The sequence below is a fragment of the Agelaius tricolor genome, unplaced genomic scaffold (assembly GCF_023055355.1).
Source record: "Agelaius tricolor isolate 1412-34295 unplaced genomic scaffold, bAgeTri1.0.p SCAF_9, whole genome shotgun sequence".
NCBI classification, from domain to species: Eukaryota; Metazoa; Chordata; class Aves; order Passeriformes; family Icteridae; genus Agelaius; species Agelaius tricolor.
In genome coordinates this window covers 41630828-41648410 of record NW_027269269.1, presented here as the reverse complement: position 1 = coordinate 41648410, position 17583 = coordinate 41630828, and the positions used below count along the sequence as shown (strand labels likewise).

At 38.8% G+C, this 17583-nt stretch overlaps 1 protein-coding gene across 1 annotated transcript in view; it reads left to right on the top strand.

Moving 5' to 3' along the window:
* GBE1 (1,4-alpha-glucan branching enzyme 1) overlaps positions 1–17583 on the top strand; it is a 137536-nt gene that overhangs the window by 1614 nt on the left and 118339 nt on the right. The gene's annotated exons all lie outside the window — the stretch shown is intronic.

The window sequence follows — 17583 nt, the reverse complement described above, 5'->3', positions numbered from 1 at the left end:
ATGAAGTAGCAGAGTGTGCATTAGGTTGGTGCCAGGTTGCTGGTCTGAGCATCCCTTTTTTTGTGCCTCTCGCTGGGAACTGTGACACCAACCCTCTGTCCAGGGCCTGGGTGAGAGTTTGCTAGTAGCAGGCTGGCTAGGAGGAGGCCTGCATCCTGCAGAGCCAGGCTGCTGGCCTGGAAAAGCTGCTGAAACCTCACCCGCCGATTGAACACAGTCATTGGAAGCTTTTATGTTGCACGTTTATGTTGTGTTTCACTAGTGGTCCTCTGGCAATCAAAATAATTGTTAATGCTCTGTGTCCCAGAAGTCTGGAAAAGTCTCTGTGTGTGAGGGATATATTTTTTTATTTTTCAGTCTTTGGCTTTTTTTTCTTTTTTTCCTTCTCTGTTCCTATAGTCTACATGGTTTAACATTACCAGGTGTCCTGTTGCATTCTGGTATTGAATAGTGGTAAGTCAGGATCTTGTAAAATAGGATTAAGGATTGAGTAAACTATTAGTCTGACTTACAGAACATTTTCTCAAACTAATCTCTTAATGACAGAACAACTGAGAGTTTTGTACAGTGGTTCCTGACAAGCTCCTGGCCATAAATGTAGTGCTTTAAAACACCTAATTTTTACAGTAGGGAGCCAGGGTGTAGGAATTAATAAATGGGCAGATCTTGCTCTTAATAAAAGTATTCATTGAAACATTTGGGCTCCCCGAATGTGCCTGCCATCAAAACAGTCATACTGTGGATAGTGCTGTTTGTATTTCTGAGGATAGTATGACTGTACTGAGTACATTGAGTTTGCAAAACTTTTCTGTCCTTCTCAGGTTTTGTGCATCTGGAGCAGAGAGCTTCAAATGGTCCTGTCCCTATCTTGTCACTTTCTGGCTCCTGAACCTACTTTCTCGGTCCCTTTCTCAGTCCCTTTCTCGGTCCCTTTCTCGTCCCTTTCTTTCTATAGAATTACTGTGGAAGCATGTATCCTGTTAATTAATTTAAAAGAATAAAGGAAAACTTTTGTGGCTGTGATAAACTGGATGATTTATTCTAAGCCCAAGGAAGCAGCACATCCTGTGGAAGGTGGAGAGTGCCAGGGAGGGAAAGTTGTAAGCACAGTTAGTGTGTGCATGCAGTGCTCATTGTGGTTTCTATGAATTGTGATTCAGTCTTTATTTGATGGCTTTGGGTGTGTTTTGTCAAGAGTGCCCAGGAGAAAGGAGTTTTGCAGCCTAATTGCTGTTTGTGTGAAGAATCTTTAGGGCCTCCAGTATATGGGATTTGCTTACTTCATGTCCAGTTCCTTTTCTGCAACTTTGTGCACTGTGTCAGAAATCCTTAGCAGTGTGGAACTATGTGATCTTTGTTCCAGGCTGAAGGATCCTGATGCATTTAACTGGTGGCTGTATGACCCATGACTGGTCTCATGGGACTGGGACTCATTGAACAACCCAGTGGATCTGGTTTTCTACACCTTAGTGGTGCAGGAAAAGGCTGTGATGAAGCTGCCAGGAATATGTGCTGTTAAGCAAACCTGTGTGTTAAGAGTTGATTGTTTGTCAGCTGCTTGCAATAGGCTCATCATAGGTAGGACAGAAGGACTAAATTAGCAATTAATTTAGTTTTGCAGAGTAGGAAAACTGGGTAGAAATGATGCCACTCAACTGCTGAGCCAGTGACAATCTGTTTATTATTCCTTCTGTTACTGTTGACTGACTTTCTGTAACTTTGCTCTGGATACCCCTGCCCAGTGACATTTTTATTTTTACACTTGAATATTTTAGACAGAAAAAGTACACGCAGTCTATCAGTTCAGATGGTTGAGTTTTTCCTGATGAAGGGAATGGGAGGCAGATTTGATGCCTGGCACCCTGCAGCACTAGAAGTATTTTACTTACTTGGATTAGGAAGCTTTGGGAAAAAATAGCAGTGAAAGAGACTTTATCAAATACAATATACGTGGATGCATTTCCTGTAGTAGTCTGAATCTCTTCTTAGAGTTTGCAATGGTATTGACCTTACTTTAATATTAAACCAAAGCATAATGGATTCATGGAAATTTTATAGCTTATAGTTATCATACTGTGTATTGTCTAAAGAAATAAAAATTGGGGCTTTTGACAGAGGATTAAGGATGCTTGAGAAACAAAGCTTTTAAACATTTGTTGGTGGACATCCTTATGCAGTAAGATGTGAAACAGTCCTTCTTTATCTTGCTCAGTACAAGTTCTTTTGTAGAAGTGATGAGAAAAGACTTGGGGTTTAATCTTGGCAGTGACATCAGCAAGTGGCTGAGTTGCCCTTTGGGCTTCAGTCTGTCAGCTCCCTTATCTGTGGCAGGGTATTAGCATGGCCAGGTGATCCTTAGTAGAGACCTTTGTAGCTGTGGCTGCACAGGTGTCTTGGTTGTTCTCACACTCAAGGGACCAGCTATTTCTGCTGTTGGATTGGCTGCTCAGGACCTTGTTGGGTTGGGTCTCTGAGCATGTGTTTCCTCAGCCTCCTTGGGCAACCTCTTCCTGTGTTTGGCTACTCAAACTGTGGAAATTTCTTTTTTAATACTGTAACTTGATGCAGCCTTGTTGCTTCTGGTCTGCTTTCCCTGTTTCCCTTGGAGTGCAGCGTAGCTCATTATTTTCTTTAGGTACTCTCAGCTATCTGGATGTGTAGATAGCTAAAAACTGAGTGGATATGAGCAGCCCATGCCTCCTCAAGTTAGCTTTTGCACATCTGTTCTGAGGAAACCCATCTCTCAGGCCCTGCCTGTGTGCCATAGGTAGGCAGGCCAGAAAACAAAAAGCTGTCTCTGGAGAGGTTGTAGTGTGTTCCTGCTCATTTATGCCTTGAGCAAGGCAGACCTCTCTTGTTGGGGGTCACACCTGCCTCTCCTGCCCTGTGCTGTGCTCCTTCACCCACAGGATGGTGACCAGGTATGCACAGCAGAGTAGCTAATACTGAGATCTTTGTGCGTTCTTTTTTGTTTCTGTTGGAGGGAGTGGTTTGCTGAAGGACAGACAGGCTTTTAGTCACATCAGACTGGATTCTGCAGTGTAATATGATTATCCTGATTCACCTTGAGAATGGCTAGATCCATGATGAAATGAATTGTGATATTGCCTCAAGTTCTGAAAATGTTCCTCTTGCTTTCAAGGACTATTTTACGTGTCCTTTACCTCTTGCAAAGTGTAACTTTGTGCTTTAGAAAACTGAGTGTTTTCCCTCTCTTTCATAAAGCCTTGAGAAATGCTGAATGAGTGCTTTGATAGGAACAAAGGGTTTCTCTAGAGAAGTAATGCCTAAAATGTGATGGTAGGACCTAGTAATGCCCTAAGCATGGAGGATGGACTGACATAGTTAAATGAGTGACCAGGAGGAAGAAAGACTTCTGGTCACATTCCCTTTTCAATACTTTGTCATTACTGAGCATGTTGCAAATGGTGTTCATGGGGACAATAGGAATCTGTAGTTTTGGTTTTTTTTTTCTTTTGATGAATGCCTGAATCTGATCCTGAGTCAAGGAACGAGTATCTTCTTTGGGATGAAGGGAAATCAGTGTCTGTACAGTGAACTGCTCAGCCTTCACCAAAATATACATTATTCATTTCTCTAAATAAGAATTTGCTTAAAAAAAGCAAACAAAAAAAAATCCCAAAGTGATAGTGTTTGTGTAGGGTATTGCTGTGCTACATTGTTTGACCATCTGTGATTTGTTTGCCCACAAGTATTTTGTTAAGTCTCAAGTGTTATTTAGACTAAAGACTTGGTATAATTTAGTATGTATTTTTAGTCTTTTACCTCTTAGAGCATAATTGGTTCAATTAAAACCATTAATGCCTGTGGTGTAATTGCATTTTATGGAATTACAAACTGGTGTTAGAAACTGCTGCCTGTTAGAATTTTCTGCTATAGCAATGTCTATGGCTTATTATATTTTACCAGACTGTGCAGCTGCCTCTGTAACCTACTGATTATGTAGCCATTGGTGAAGGCTTTTTTTGAATACTTCAATTTATAGAATAAATAAGAAAACTCATACCCATGCATAGCTTCTGTCTTTGTCTTCAAAAAACATTAGTTTGTTGAGCTTGATAAAATGCTGCTCAAAGTGCTTGGCCATGTGAATGGGTTGAGAGAGAGGAGTTCCATTCCTTCTGTAGTGGTTGAGCTGGGAGAATGTACTCAGTGGCTTTTGTAAGAGTATCAGTTACCAAGATGTCCTGTCACTTGGCTCACAGCTTTCTGTTGTGTAGTGTTCTGAGATCCCTCCATTCTTACAAATGGGAAATACTCACCTTTCTTCTGTTTTTATCTCCCATTTTCTATCTGGTTAATGTCAGTTTAATGCTGCTTTCTGGTTCTGTCTTTTTTAATCTTTTTTGAAGAGGAACAGTGGTGGGGACCCGACTGAGGTACTGAAAATGAAGAGATGTCAAGTGCATGTGATAGGGCTGAGTAGGAAGGCAGCTGTTGGGCTCTAACAAGTTTGGGAATGGCAGTTGAAGGGTGACTAAGCTGGAGTCCTATTTTTAGATGAAGATGGAATGGGGAGAAGGACTGGAGTATAAGCTGTCACAGAATTAACACAACTATTATGTATCATCAAGAAAACTGGATTTTCCTTTTCCATTTTGTCTCATACGGACTGTTGTATTGGGTGGGCAGAACTAAATATTCATGGGAAAAAACATGTCATATATGGCTGCATTTTTGGTGGTTTTAGTGACATCCCATAAATTGAGTAGACTTCTGTTGATTCTAGAACCTTGCCAATTTAATGGAATATATCCTTCTGCATTATGGTAGTCGCTGGCTTATGTGCATTTGGATTGCTAACTGTGACAGGCATAGTTCACTATCTCACTGATGACCTTAATTTTTAAGTGTGTGAGGAAGTACTTACATGGGCCTATGTACATCTAGCATATGTGTGTCTGGTGTAGCCCTCATCAAAAGATTCAAGTTGGAATTGTGTTAATAGCTGCCAGATTTATAAAAAGGCAGGGAAATAGGCAGGTATTGCTTTTTGTTAGCAGACTGGTTGCCCCTGTACTAAAATTAAAACTTGGTGTTCTCTGAAAAAATGAATTGGGGCCCCCTCAGCTTTGTTATGCAGTGTTAGCTTATCTGAGCATGTTGGATTGACTCAGAGAATTTCCCTGGAATTCTAGAATAATTTATTACGTGACCAGGAATCTGATTACTGTTTCACTGTAATAGTGAGGAAAAGCTTTGTCTTGTTGAATGCTTTACATTCAGGTATTTATGCATGTTTCTTCACTACTTCAAAGATGTAAAGAAGGCATTCTTATGGAGGACTGTCTTAAACTGACATCCTGTCTTATGAAGATACTTTTCTTCCCCTGTTCAATTTTAATATTTATGTGTAGACACTTCTCTTTCAAGCTCCCTGTTACCTTTTATTTGTTCCCAGTATCTAATCCTAACTGTTCCCTTATTTTTTGCCTTCCACAAAAGGTAGCTCCTTTTGGCTTGTTCAATGTCAGAGATCTAAAACCTCTCACTCAGGCTTCCGTTTGCTTTGTACTTTCTGAAACTTTGTTTCATACAGTTATTCATCAGGTTAAAAAGAAAATAATGTCTTCAGGCAAAGTGTCTAGTGCAACAAGATCAGCTCTTTGTATTTAAAATGTTAAAAACATAAGTTTTCTTCTGGAAAGAGAATATTCAGCAAAAAAAAAAAGTTTCTACCTAGAATATGGCTGCCTCTTCCCCAAGTATCTGACAGTTTGATGTTCTTACAGCATCTCACATTAAGAAATTGAAGGCCAGTTGTTAGAGATGAGTCCTGTTGATTCTACAAAGAATATGCCTCCAAGATGCTGCTCTTGGAAGCATCTAATTAGTGAATATTGTCTGGGCATTATTTAAAATTAAAATTCAGTATAGGCTCTTGGTAAAGTAGATGTCTGAAGACCTGCTGAAGGACCCAGCGCAATTAGTTCTATTATGTGAACGTGTTAAAAAAATTCTTCCTTGAATCTGGGAAATTCTAAGGCTCACCTTATATTCTCTTGGTATATTGAACAAAAAAAACCCCTTACTGACAGTTTTAGTCATTCAGCTGTGATTCCATTGACTGGTATTAGCTGGAGGTAGAGGTAGCTCTAATGCTTTCTGTTAGACACTCTCCTTTTATCTTTGAAGCTGTTATTCAGGCATAGGATACTTTGCTTCCTTTGTATTCTTGCTGTCCTGGTGTGTTGCTTTGCCTCTGTCATTGCTTACCATGTCTGCCCTTGTGCTTAGTAGTGGAGAGGGAAATATTTCCCAAGTGGATCGTGAAGTTCTGGTGAGGGTGGGCCTACATTCTCCAGAGAAGCAATGCCACTGCTAAAAGGTTATGCCAAGTTGAGAAAGGTATAACCTAGATGTACAAAAGGAGAGATGCTCAGTCACACGAAATTAACTGAGGTGTGCTCGTTTCCATAGTTCATGGAACAGACTATGTGAGTTTCAGCCCTTGTTGCCTGAACTGGTGTTGTGTTCATTGAGTGAATTTGTGTTTCACAGTCTCTAAAAGGAGGTTGGGATCTGGATTCTCCCACTTAAAAGTGGTTCAGGTATGACATGCCAAAGGAAGGATGCTGTCTTTTATGGTAGGAATAGAAATGTGGAGCAATTCTGCTGAAGTATTACATTAGGAGAGTAAGAACTTCAAGCTTATCAGTATTTCTTCTTTAATTTCTTCCTCAAAACCAAACCCTAACTTTTCAGTCAAGAAAAGCTTCTGGAAGTGTGGGTAAGTGGACATATGTAAACAAGCTGCATGGATCTTAAAGGGTGCTTGCTAATCTGTGTGATTGTAAGGTAATTACTTCTCTATTTCTGGCCATTGGTTAGTGTGATCTTCATTTGTTCTCATCCCTCTCTTCAAGAGGGAGCTGCTAGAGAAGGTTCTTTAGGAGACATTGCCTTGGAACAAGTGAAAAGTAAACTTAGTGCTGATCACAGAGGTAGGTAGTAAGTAGGTAGTTCATGACAGTTAGTTTGGGGACTTTTTTTTTTTTGAGAAAACAGTATTTTAGATGGTGGCTAAACTGTGCCAACTGTGTGTGGGTCAGGCTTCTGGCTTGAGGGCACTCTCTTTTTCCTAACGTGTCCCTGAGAGGCAGGCTACATTTATGTACCTCCAGGCATTCCCCATAGTCACATGGGAATGCATTGTCATCATCAGATCTAAGTTTTTGGCTGTGTAAGCATTTGATAAGATGATTCAGATGAAAGGCAGGAGGGCCAGGGGGAATTGTCTGAAAGACTCTTATTAAAATCATGCTGAGTTACTGTGTGTTGTAAATGAAAGCATGCTGCACTTCCACAACTGTTTGGAAATTGCCCATCTAGAATGTATTCACTGCACGAACATAAGACTCAGCAGCTCATTTTAGCAGCTTTAGGGGGCATCCTGATTGTACTCTACCTGCTATCCCAGCAAAAAAAAAAAAAAAAGTTTAATAAATTCTGTCTTATGTGTCAGGCTTAAGCAAGTTTAACATTATTATTTTACACCTGTCAATACTTAACACAATTGTTTGATTCCTATTGTAGGCTATATCCCCATTATAAATGTTCCTGGTATGATAGGGATTGGTCACCTGTAAGGTCATGGATGCTTTCCAGTCTAAGAAAAAGAATTCCATTTCCATCGTAAGAAATTATGACACTGTCATCACTTTCAGCAAGGTTTAATTTGACCTGAATAAACACTTCTTGAAAATGCTACTCCTTTAGGAAATTGTTGAAGCTTTATAGAAATAGGGATTCTGGAATATTGCTTTGGTTGCCAGCTTTTTTTGAGGAAATTTGGCCAGCATGTAAATACCTGCACAAAAGGTTTATATTGTTACACAAACAGCAGTGATGACTCCATAGAAGCATTTGTGACACAGCAGATGTGATGGTTTGGGACAGGACCTGGTACAGGGGCTCTCCAGAGCTTAGAGCTAAAATCTACCTTTTTGAGAAGCAGAAATTAGAGAACAATCTTATACTTGGTACATCAGTGTAAGACTTAAGGCAAATAGGATTTGAGAACTAATACAAATAATTTTTCTCAGCCTGTATTTTGATGGGATGTGTCATCTTGTGTTATCTCCTGTGTCCTACCCTTCTGCAGTTGTCCTCACTCCCTGAAAACCTTTGACATCCCTAAGAGAAATACAGAAGGAATGAGGAAAAATCCCTCCTTGGTAAGGAAGGAAGGTGCAGAGCTGAAAACAGACAAGCTTTACAACTTCAGGGGCTGTTTAGACTACAGCTTTTTCTGAGAATGTTAAAGCAGTGGAGGGCAAGGTAAAGCTTCTGCATGCTGAATGAGCCAAGTAATTTAAATCTACTGTCTGAACAACCAAATATGTTCTATCAGTTGATGTGAACTCCCAGGCTTTAACTTAATCTTTGGAAAGCTCATGGATCATCATATCTTTCAAGTTGAATAAATGGATGTTGTTTTTAATAAAATATTTCACTTCTGGGAAGTAAACAGTACATGTCTAGTTCTGCCAATGGCATGGCCTCTCTGAACATGTGTGTGAGGTTTTTTCCCAGTGAAACATAGGCTTTTGGAAAAGGGTTTTCATTTCCCTTTCAGTAGGGCTCAGATGTCTTGTGTACATTTTTTATTGTCACTTAGAGGAAGTTATTTAGAAAAATACAGCTTAAAAAAAAGATCATTGTCAGAATATCATTAAATCTTTCATCTTGCAAATAATGTGGTGGCTGTACTATCTTCTTCCTTTGGTCCAGCCTTTATGAGGCTTAAATAACTGTACCAATTTGCCCATGTTCTTTTTAGTTGGGGTGCTCTTTGTGCTTCTGTTTTTCTTCAGCTCTTGGCTACTTTCTTGGTGCTGGTTATCAATTGTTTTGGGCTACAACAGATGCTTTTGGGTTACTGCACAGCAGTAGCATGAGTAGAAAAATAATCTCCTCGTTGGCAAGCCCCAAAGTGGTGGGAGAGAGGCTGCAGCAAAGTGTAGCATTTGGGTTACACACTTGGGTCTGTGTCCATTGTCTAAGCAGCTTTTCCCCTTCCTTGGAGAAAGCCAATCCAAGGAGGTGTTGCTGCCTGCTTTGTCAGGCAGTGAGGGGGAAAGTCTAAAGTGATCAAGGGATTAAAAATCGGGGAGGTGGCGGAGTCACTATCCCTTGATGTGTTTAAAAAAAGACTGGATGTGGCACTTGGTGCCATGATCTAGCTGAGGTGTTAGAACATGGGTTGGACTTGATGATCTTGAACGTCTCTTCCAACCTAGAAATTCTGTGAAAAAGGTCAGTTGAGGCAGGAGCTTGGTACTGGTAAGAGAATCAGAAAGGTCTGTGTTTTAACTCTTTGCTCCCTGCCCTGCCTCCACATGTAACCCCCAAACACAAACCTCCACCACTAAAAATGGGAAGGAATTGGATCCCTAAAGATGTGTTTAGTCTGTGCAAAATTCAAGGTAGTTGTAGCTTAGCTTTTAGTGATGTAAAGCTTATTTTGAGTGTGAATGCTAGTTTTTCTTTCATTTGCTGTACAGCCTTTAATGTATTTTCCCTAAAGACCATAAAAATATCTTTATTAATTGCACTTTATATATGTAATGCACAAGTTTATATGGACACAGCTTTTTTTGAGGAGTTTTAGCTGGTCTGTGTGTAAATTCAGCCTCCACTAGAGTTCATTGGCAAGTTTAGCTATGGCTTATAGAATTCATAGACTTAATCTATGGCTTCTTTGTTACAAAATTTCTAATAAGGGTTCCTTAATGGCTGATTTTAAAACATCTGAAAGGTTTTTTCAAAATATTGCTGCTTTGTTGTAATCCTGTTTACAACAATTGGAAAGTATTTAAGGAAAAAAATCAGGCTTTTAACAGTTTTCTTTAAATAGCAGATTACTATTAAAAAATCTGCTTGCTATTGCAGTATAATTTGAATGTGATTACAGTGATTAGTTGTTTCAGACAAATTTATAAATAAGAAGTGTTAGTATTTAGAGATATTTGCCAAACTTCTTTGCATTTTCTTTGTTTCACCAAAAGTTTTGGGCACAAGAGCTTTTTTCTATTTGCTACTTGTCCTAAAATAAATAAGAGTACGAGTTCATAAATCAAATTATTTGCTACTTCACTTGAACATGGTAAATTCATGTAGTTAAAAACACTTCAAAGCTGAAGACTCCCTCTTCATCTCCCTCCTGTGCCCTCAGTTTTAGATGCCACAGTTGATGTGTACGTAGATGAATGGAGAACTTTCCTCAAAAATTCAAAACCCTAATAATTGGTATGGTGTTTCCTGTTTTTACCCTTTTTGGGTCATAATGTCAGTGTCTAACCAAGTAAACTATGAAATGTACATTGTTTTCTTGTTGCTGTGGTAGACAGTGATTGAAAAGCTGACATTTGCAGGAGGCAAGACCTTGGGGAGGTTAGAGAAGTTTTTTGCCAGACTTAATATTGCCACGTACTGATACTATGTGGGCATGTTTAGGTTTGCTACTTGCATTTAAATTTCCACCCCTTTATCCTCAGAATTTGCCATGCAGTGAATGCTGATTTATAGCAGGAGCTGTCTTTTCTCTGACTTGAAGGTATTTTGTTGCAGAGATAGGTGTGAGCATGTTTTAAGAATGAAGATGGCACATAAGCTAGTTTTAAATTCACTTTGTCCTGAATGCTTACATTCATGCAATGACTGCTACTCAGGTGAACCTTCAAGCTTCTCAAGCTTTAAGAACAACTCCAAACAGAGCAGGTGTCACCAGTTCCTTTTCTGCAAGGTTCCCAGTCGAGTGGTTTTTAACAGATTTCATGCATCTATTGCTTAGATTTAAACTGTTTCTGTAAACTTTTTCAACTGGATAATAAAAATATAAGGTTCTTCAATGGCAATGAATGACAATAAATCTGGTTGTTCAAAAATATGCTTTTTCTTCTGAGGAAAGCAATCTCCCTCTTTTTCCGTGAACTGATCATAGGATGAAAAAGTATTCATAGTACAGAAGTTAACCTAGTCCTTTACACCTTTAATTGCTAGGAAGTGTCTGTGGGTTCCAAATGAGTAAAATTAACACACTCAGTTTGTGTTTGGAGATGTGTATATTTCAGCTACAGCTTGTGAATTTGGGAAGAACAGCAAAAGCTTTATGGTAAAGATTAGGTGGGTAAATACAACTACTGGTCCTTCTCACTTGAAATTTCATTAAATTTGGTTTGAAATAGGGCTTGGATGTCAACTGTTTTAGCACAGCCAGTAAAGCAGGAATGTTGTTACTGCACAGTAACAATGACTGGATTAAAGTGTCTTTGCATTGTGAATAGGATCTCTTCTGGACCATGAAGTTATGGCCTGAGTATTACAAGATAACAAACGATGTCTTTGAGTGTGACTATCAGGCATTCTCTATTTTGGCCCAGTGATTTGGCTTTTTGCTTAGCAGTAAGTAGTATAAACAATGTCATGAAAAGGTTTTCTTCTACAGCAGAAGCAAATACTTCATCTGAGATGGGGGCCGTTGAGTTGCAGAACAAGAAGTAAGGCATGACCTTCCCTAATATCATAAATAACATATTGCCATCGAAGTAGACATCAGACTGAGCTTTCAGCAGCAGTCAGGGTTGACTTGAGTGATTTCCAGCTTAAAATGGAGGGAGCTGTAAGTGGCAATTATATCCATTAAGTGTCATTGTAGACCACTTTGACCATAATGATTTTTGACAGAAACAGCTCTCAAGCCTTACAGATGCAGGAAATGCCAAATCTGATTCTTCTCCAGGTGTCTCACTGAACAGCTTGTTTGTCCTTATGCTGTGGAGATCAGAAAGGTTTGCTGCAAACACAGTACCTGTCATTACTGTTATTCAATTTAAAGTGTTTCCTCCAAAATGGGTACTGAGTTCTGGGGTGGAAGTTGGATAATAATTGCACTCCTTGACAGGGAAACCAAAAGAGGGAGTTACTGAAGTAGAAAGTCCAGAGAAAATAATAAATGTCCACAAAAAGAGATTACCAATAATGTGCACAACACTGACACAGTTTATGGTGTTAGAGCATGCTTTTTATAATATGAATTATTGCAGGTGCCCAGTCCAACCCTCAGCATTAAAAACTGAATGATGAATGCCTTCATCTAATGGCATACCCACTAAGGACTTTTGCAGCCAGAAGGATATTGCTCACCAGTAGTGTTTGCTAATCCATTGGCAAGCATTTCTAATGTAAACCTGGTTTTAGAACAACAGTTTTCACAGTTGGGGGGGTTAGAGACAGCTCCTGGGTGCACTTGCATAGTTCTTTTAGATGGTGCTGGGGCTGACTGAAGTAGGAGGTCTGACACCATGTTTGTGTAACTTGTGGACTTTACCAAGAGGTAACAGGCTGAACTTCAGGTATTTGACTCCACTGATTACTGTGGGTTATCAGTGTCAAAGGCTGCTCTGGGTATTGTTGACTCTTGTCAGCAGCCTCTGTATGTAATTGCTTGTTTAAATGACTGTAAAAATGCCACTGAGATTTCTCCACAGGTTTTTATTAAATGCTTCATGACATTTGTCTAATACAAGCCATGTTTAGTCTGTGTGAAGGAAAGCAATGTGATAGTAGTAACCTGTGGTGGTTTTTGTATTTATTTTTTGACATTTTTTCTAAGCTAAGGTTTGTCTGTCCAGTCTTTGCTTGTTCAAAAGAATAGATGTGCTAAGTGTGTCAATATTTTTTTTTTGTATGTGTGCTATTCTCCTATTCTGTTTCTGAAGTTTATCTTGGTTCTCTTTCCTGGGCTGTGTGGATTGCCTGGCAGAAAGGGATTTGTCAGAAGGGAGAAGGCTTTTAGCCTCTGGAACCTTTTCTGGCATTCATTCTATCAGTATTACTCCATGATAGGTGTCAGACAACGTGGTGCTTACAGTCATGTCTGTTAGCATGTAGTTAAATACAGACAATGCGTAGGTATTGTTGAGTTGAACAGGTATATGTTTTATCCTTTGGTTTTCCATGAATTGCTATAGTGATGAGGACTAGTTGAGAAAAATTTGCAGGAGAATAAAGACCAGAAGCAGATTGTACTGTGTTTTTGTATTGAAGAGTGTTTTTTTTGGGGGTTTTTTTTTTTTTTTGGTTAGCATTACTCCTGGTATTTTCAGTGAGTGTTGCTACTTAGAGCAAGAAAAGACAGATCTGTATCAGAGAAACAACAGTATAAAACCTTAAAATTACTAAATTAACTTTTTTAACACCTTTTTGGAGAGGTTGGAAGCTGACGCTTGCTACTTCCTGGCACAGAGAAACATAATTTTGATCTGATGGCTCTAAACCCCAGCCTTGATATTTCTGATCATGCAAAAGCATAAGTGATGAATGGAAGAAGAATAAGGATAAGGTTTGTTTTGTTTTTTATTTTCAAGGACCATAATTCTTGTGGCAAGGAAACTCTTAACAGAAAAGTAGGCATAAACAGTAATTTGTGGCTGTTTTTTAAAAGGTCTTTCATACTTCGCAGTGGTATATTACCATAAAATTTTTAGATGTATGGATATTTTTATTTGAAAAAGAAGGTGTTGGGTTTTGTTTTTTGTTTTTTTATTTTTAATATCCATCTGTAGTAGATTAGCTTTAAGAATCTATTTTGCTAAAGTTTTTGATTCTCAAATGTCAGTGTAAAGAAAGTATCTATCCCCTGCAGCTTGTAAATTACTTTTCTGGCTTTCTACAGCTTTGTGCAGAATAGGCTGACCAAGACTGAGGTTGCATGAACATCTCTGTTGGAGAAGATAGGAAGGAGCTGAAAAGTGTTGGTTGAGAGTTCTCTGGGTGTTGCTGTGCTTCATCAAAGTGGTGTTCCTGCTGTGGTTTGCTTTCCCATTTAGAGGACAAGAGGCTTTGTAAAATTACTGAAAACTTAGTGGGGTATGAGCTTTTACCTGGTGAAAATCTAAGAGCCTGTAAGATGTAAAGGGGCATCTAGAAAACAGTAGAGATTGGCAGTGCTGTTGTGCATGTGCTTTGGCAGTGAATGCATCATTTCCTAGGCTAAAAGCTTTGGTTTAAGATTTTCTTTTTTCCTACTGTTTCTATTGATACTCTTTCATCAGCTGATCCACTTGTGAATTATGAAAGAAATCACGAGGGAATTGATGCCAAGAGACAATTGTGGTCTTGACAGATGGACTCAGGAAAGGTTCCTTTGTGATGTGGAATAAAGTGGGGAGCTTTTACAGTATAGATCTTGCCAAATGCAGATTACATGTATGACCTTAATAAAATGACAGAGCTATTTATTAAACAATATTAGAACTGTATATATCCCCAGGAGACAAGCTAGTGTGTTACAGCTGCAGTGCAGGATATCAGATTACAAGTTTAGTGTTTCAAAACTCATGTTGACTTGGAAGCCTGACTAGGTGGTGACATGATGAAGATAAAGTATTAGGATACTGTTGCACGTACTACCATAAGATTCTAATATACTTTGCTGTTTCTACCATTCATAATATAGCCAAAGCAAATTTGGGACTGGATGAATGCAGTGGAATTTTGCACACTCAAATGCACGTGCACACAAAGTGGCTACTTTAATATAAATATGAATTCCTGTCTTCTCTAATAACTTCACTCTGCTTCTTTTAAAAACATTCATTGCCTCAACAAAAATAAAACTATAGGATGTGAGTGTTTGTGAGAGCCAAGGCAAACTTGGGAGCAAAAGGAAAAGAAAATAGGACATGCAGATTTGCAGACAAGCTCTAAATGTTGTCATGAAAGCTTTGGTTACATCTTTCAGAAAGTGTCCAGGCTCTGCCGTATTCTGTTTTCCAGCTATGAAGAGAAAGTGTGTGGTGTGGGAGTTTTCTGGGTAGGGTTTTAAAATAATTGTTAGGGTGGTCATAAGATAACTGGAGCAAACAGGTTGTAATTGCAACCTGTAGTGTTGCTTTTCATGATAGTTATTGCAGTGACATGGTAATTGCAGATCACATGAAATCTCAATAACTTTTGTGGTGGATTATTGCTTCTGCCTGCTTCTTCCTTTGTGCTCTGCTGTGATAGCTGACAAGGGAGATGGCCAAATGCAGGGAGCTTAAAAAATTGTATCATTGTATCATGTGTCTACATGAGCAAGATGACTATCAGGCTTCAGGTGAAATAATGCCATATTTCAGTGTGAGTCTTCAGTAATTCTTGGTGTTCTGATATCTTGGTTAGATATCACTAAGAAATTTCTGTTAGTAGATAGAACCACGTAAGTGCTTTTTGTTAAATTTTTGGAAATACAGGTAACTGTCAAATCTTAAAGAAATAGCTTCTGCAATATTCATGATGCAATTTGTATTGGATACAATCATGGCAGTACTCCAGGGAACTCTGTATATTATGGGAAATGTTGTACCCTACCAAAATGCAGCCAAACAAAACTCATATTATCATACATTACTGACACTGCACAACCCATGTGGATTGATGCAAAGGTATCTTGAATTCAAGTATTATGAAAGGGTAAAATATACAAACTTTGTGTTTTGAGATATTAAAAAATACTTATATCACATCTTCTGTACTTTTTACATTAATTACCTCTCCTGCTTTTGCCTGCCATAGAACCATTTCTTTCTACGCCTTTATTGTATCCTTTTTACACAGGGAGCAATATGGAGTGCAAGCCAGCACTTCATGGTCTTTGAGAAGTTTGGGATTCTGAGGCTGATAATACAAATCTTTCTTTTTAAAAAAAATACAGCAGTTGTGTTACTTTACAAGGTAGTGGAGGGAATTCACTCCAGAGCATTAATTACAAAAGAAAGAAATATGTTTTAGAAAGATGGAAGTTTGATTTTCAAATACCTTAGTACTTGGTAATAACCTAGAACAAGTTTGTTTTTGGTTTTTTTTTAATTGTTCCTGTGATGTCTGTGGTGTCTCTGTGTTGTAAACATCCAGAATAAAAGTACTTGTGAAACAAAATCATACATACCAAAAAGAAAGGAGATTACAAGTGCAAACTAAAATTGTGGCAGCATTTTTTCTTCAGTCTTGAAAAGACTGAAGAAAATTATGAAATGGGATTATTTGGCTATTCAGTTCTGTTCAAGGTATATGTTACTAATGGATTTGATGGGGGGACACTGTGTGTGTGTATTTTCTGTGACTTTTTGGGAGTGGGGTTTTGTGGAGGGATAGAATGTAAGAGAATAGTGCAGAAGGTAGTCTCACACCTGAGGAGTTGCAGCTGTACTAATCCCCAAAGATTAGGAACAGGCCTGCCCTTAACAGGCCACAGCTTTGGCCAATGAGTGCTATAAAAGAGGGTGTTAGCTGGGTGAGGAGAGAGCTGGAGTTTGTTGGCTGTGCTGTGAGAGCTGCACATGAGAAATCACTGAGAAGGTATGGAACTTTTGCAATAAGATGACAACAGGATTTTGTGGGTTTCTTTGTTTTTTTTTTCCCTTTCTGAATTTCTCTGTGACCTGTCCAAAGAGTGAGCATTTTCTGAACATCAGTAATAAGCAAAGTTTGAAGTTCATTGAATGGTCCTAGAATAGCTGTCCTTGATACAAGTTAAACTTAGTATTAAGTTTATTTTTTTTGGGAGAACAAACTAAATAGGAAATCAATAATTACATAGGCTGAGATAGTTTCTGTTGCATTCTGCTGTTTTCCCATCACCATCCTACCAAAACCAAACCAAAACCCAACCAACCAGCAACAAAAAACCCCAACAAACAAAACTCCCCACAAAGCCCTTTGGCAACTAGTTGCCACTAGGAATTTATTCTCAAAGGAAAAGTGGAGGATGCCTGACACTGAGATTTGGTCTAGAAAGGGCTAGCTAATTTAGTTTTTAACATTTAGTTTTTAGGTTTAGGCCTTGCATTCTGTTTGTTGTCGTAGAAGGTTACTGTGTCACGTTCATTGTCATTCATGTTTGCTGACATCTACTTCTGCCAAAATACATTGAAAGTGCTTACCTGTTTTGCCCAATAATTTCATATGTAAATAATGAGCTAATTAAAGAACAGCTTTTCCGTTCAAGATACATTAAATTTTTAACAGAATGGGTTTCATTTTATTTGTTTTTTTGCCTGTGTGTCTTGGCTGTGTGTGAGCTCTTTGAAATGTCAGGTTCATAAAATTGTATCAGGGACACTTTGACTGGTTTTGAGACCTCTATGGAGAAAAGTTGCCCTGTTACTTGGAGAGTTCACAGTTTTGCCTTTGCTCCAAACTGAGGTGAAGGGAAGGAGGAAGTTCTTGCCAAAAGGAAAAGTTGTGGCCAAAGAACAGGTCAGGGCTGGATGTGGGACCCTGCTTTTTGTTTGTCCTGGATTTGGAAAGTGCTGGGAGCCTAAGAGACTAAATGGGAGGGCGGGTGGAGAAGCTGAGTTGTTCCTATGTGCTCTTGAAGGGCCTAACAGAACAGAGTTATATCATGTGTGCAAGTTGAGCTCTGTGTTGGATAACAGACATGAGCCTCCCCCAAAGGTCAAGTATTACACATGAGTGCAATGCAGTTCTAGATACTCCTTTAATACTAGAAAGAGAGATTAATTGCCAGTTTGGACTCCTTAGTATTTCCAGATCACTTCTTGTTCATATTGTTCA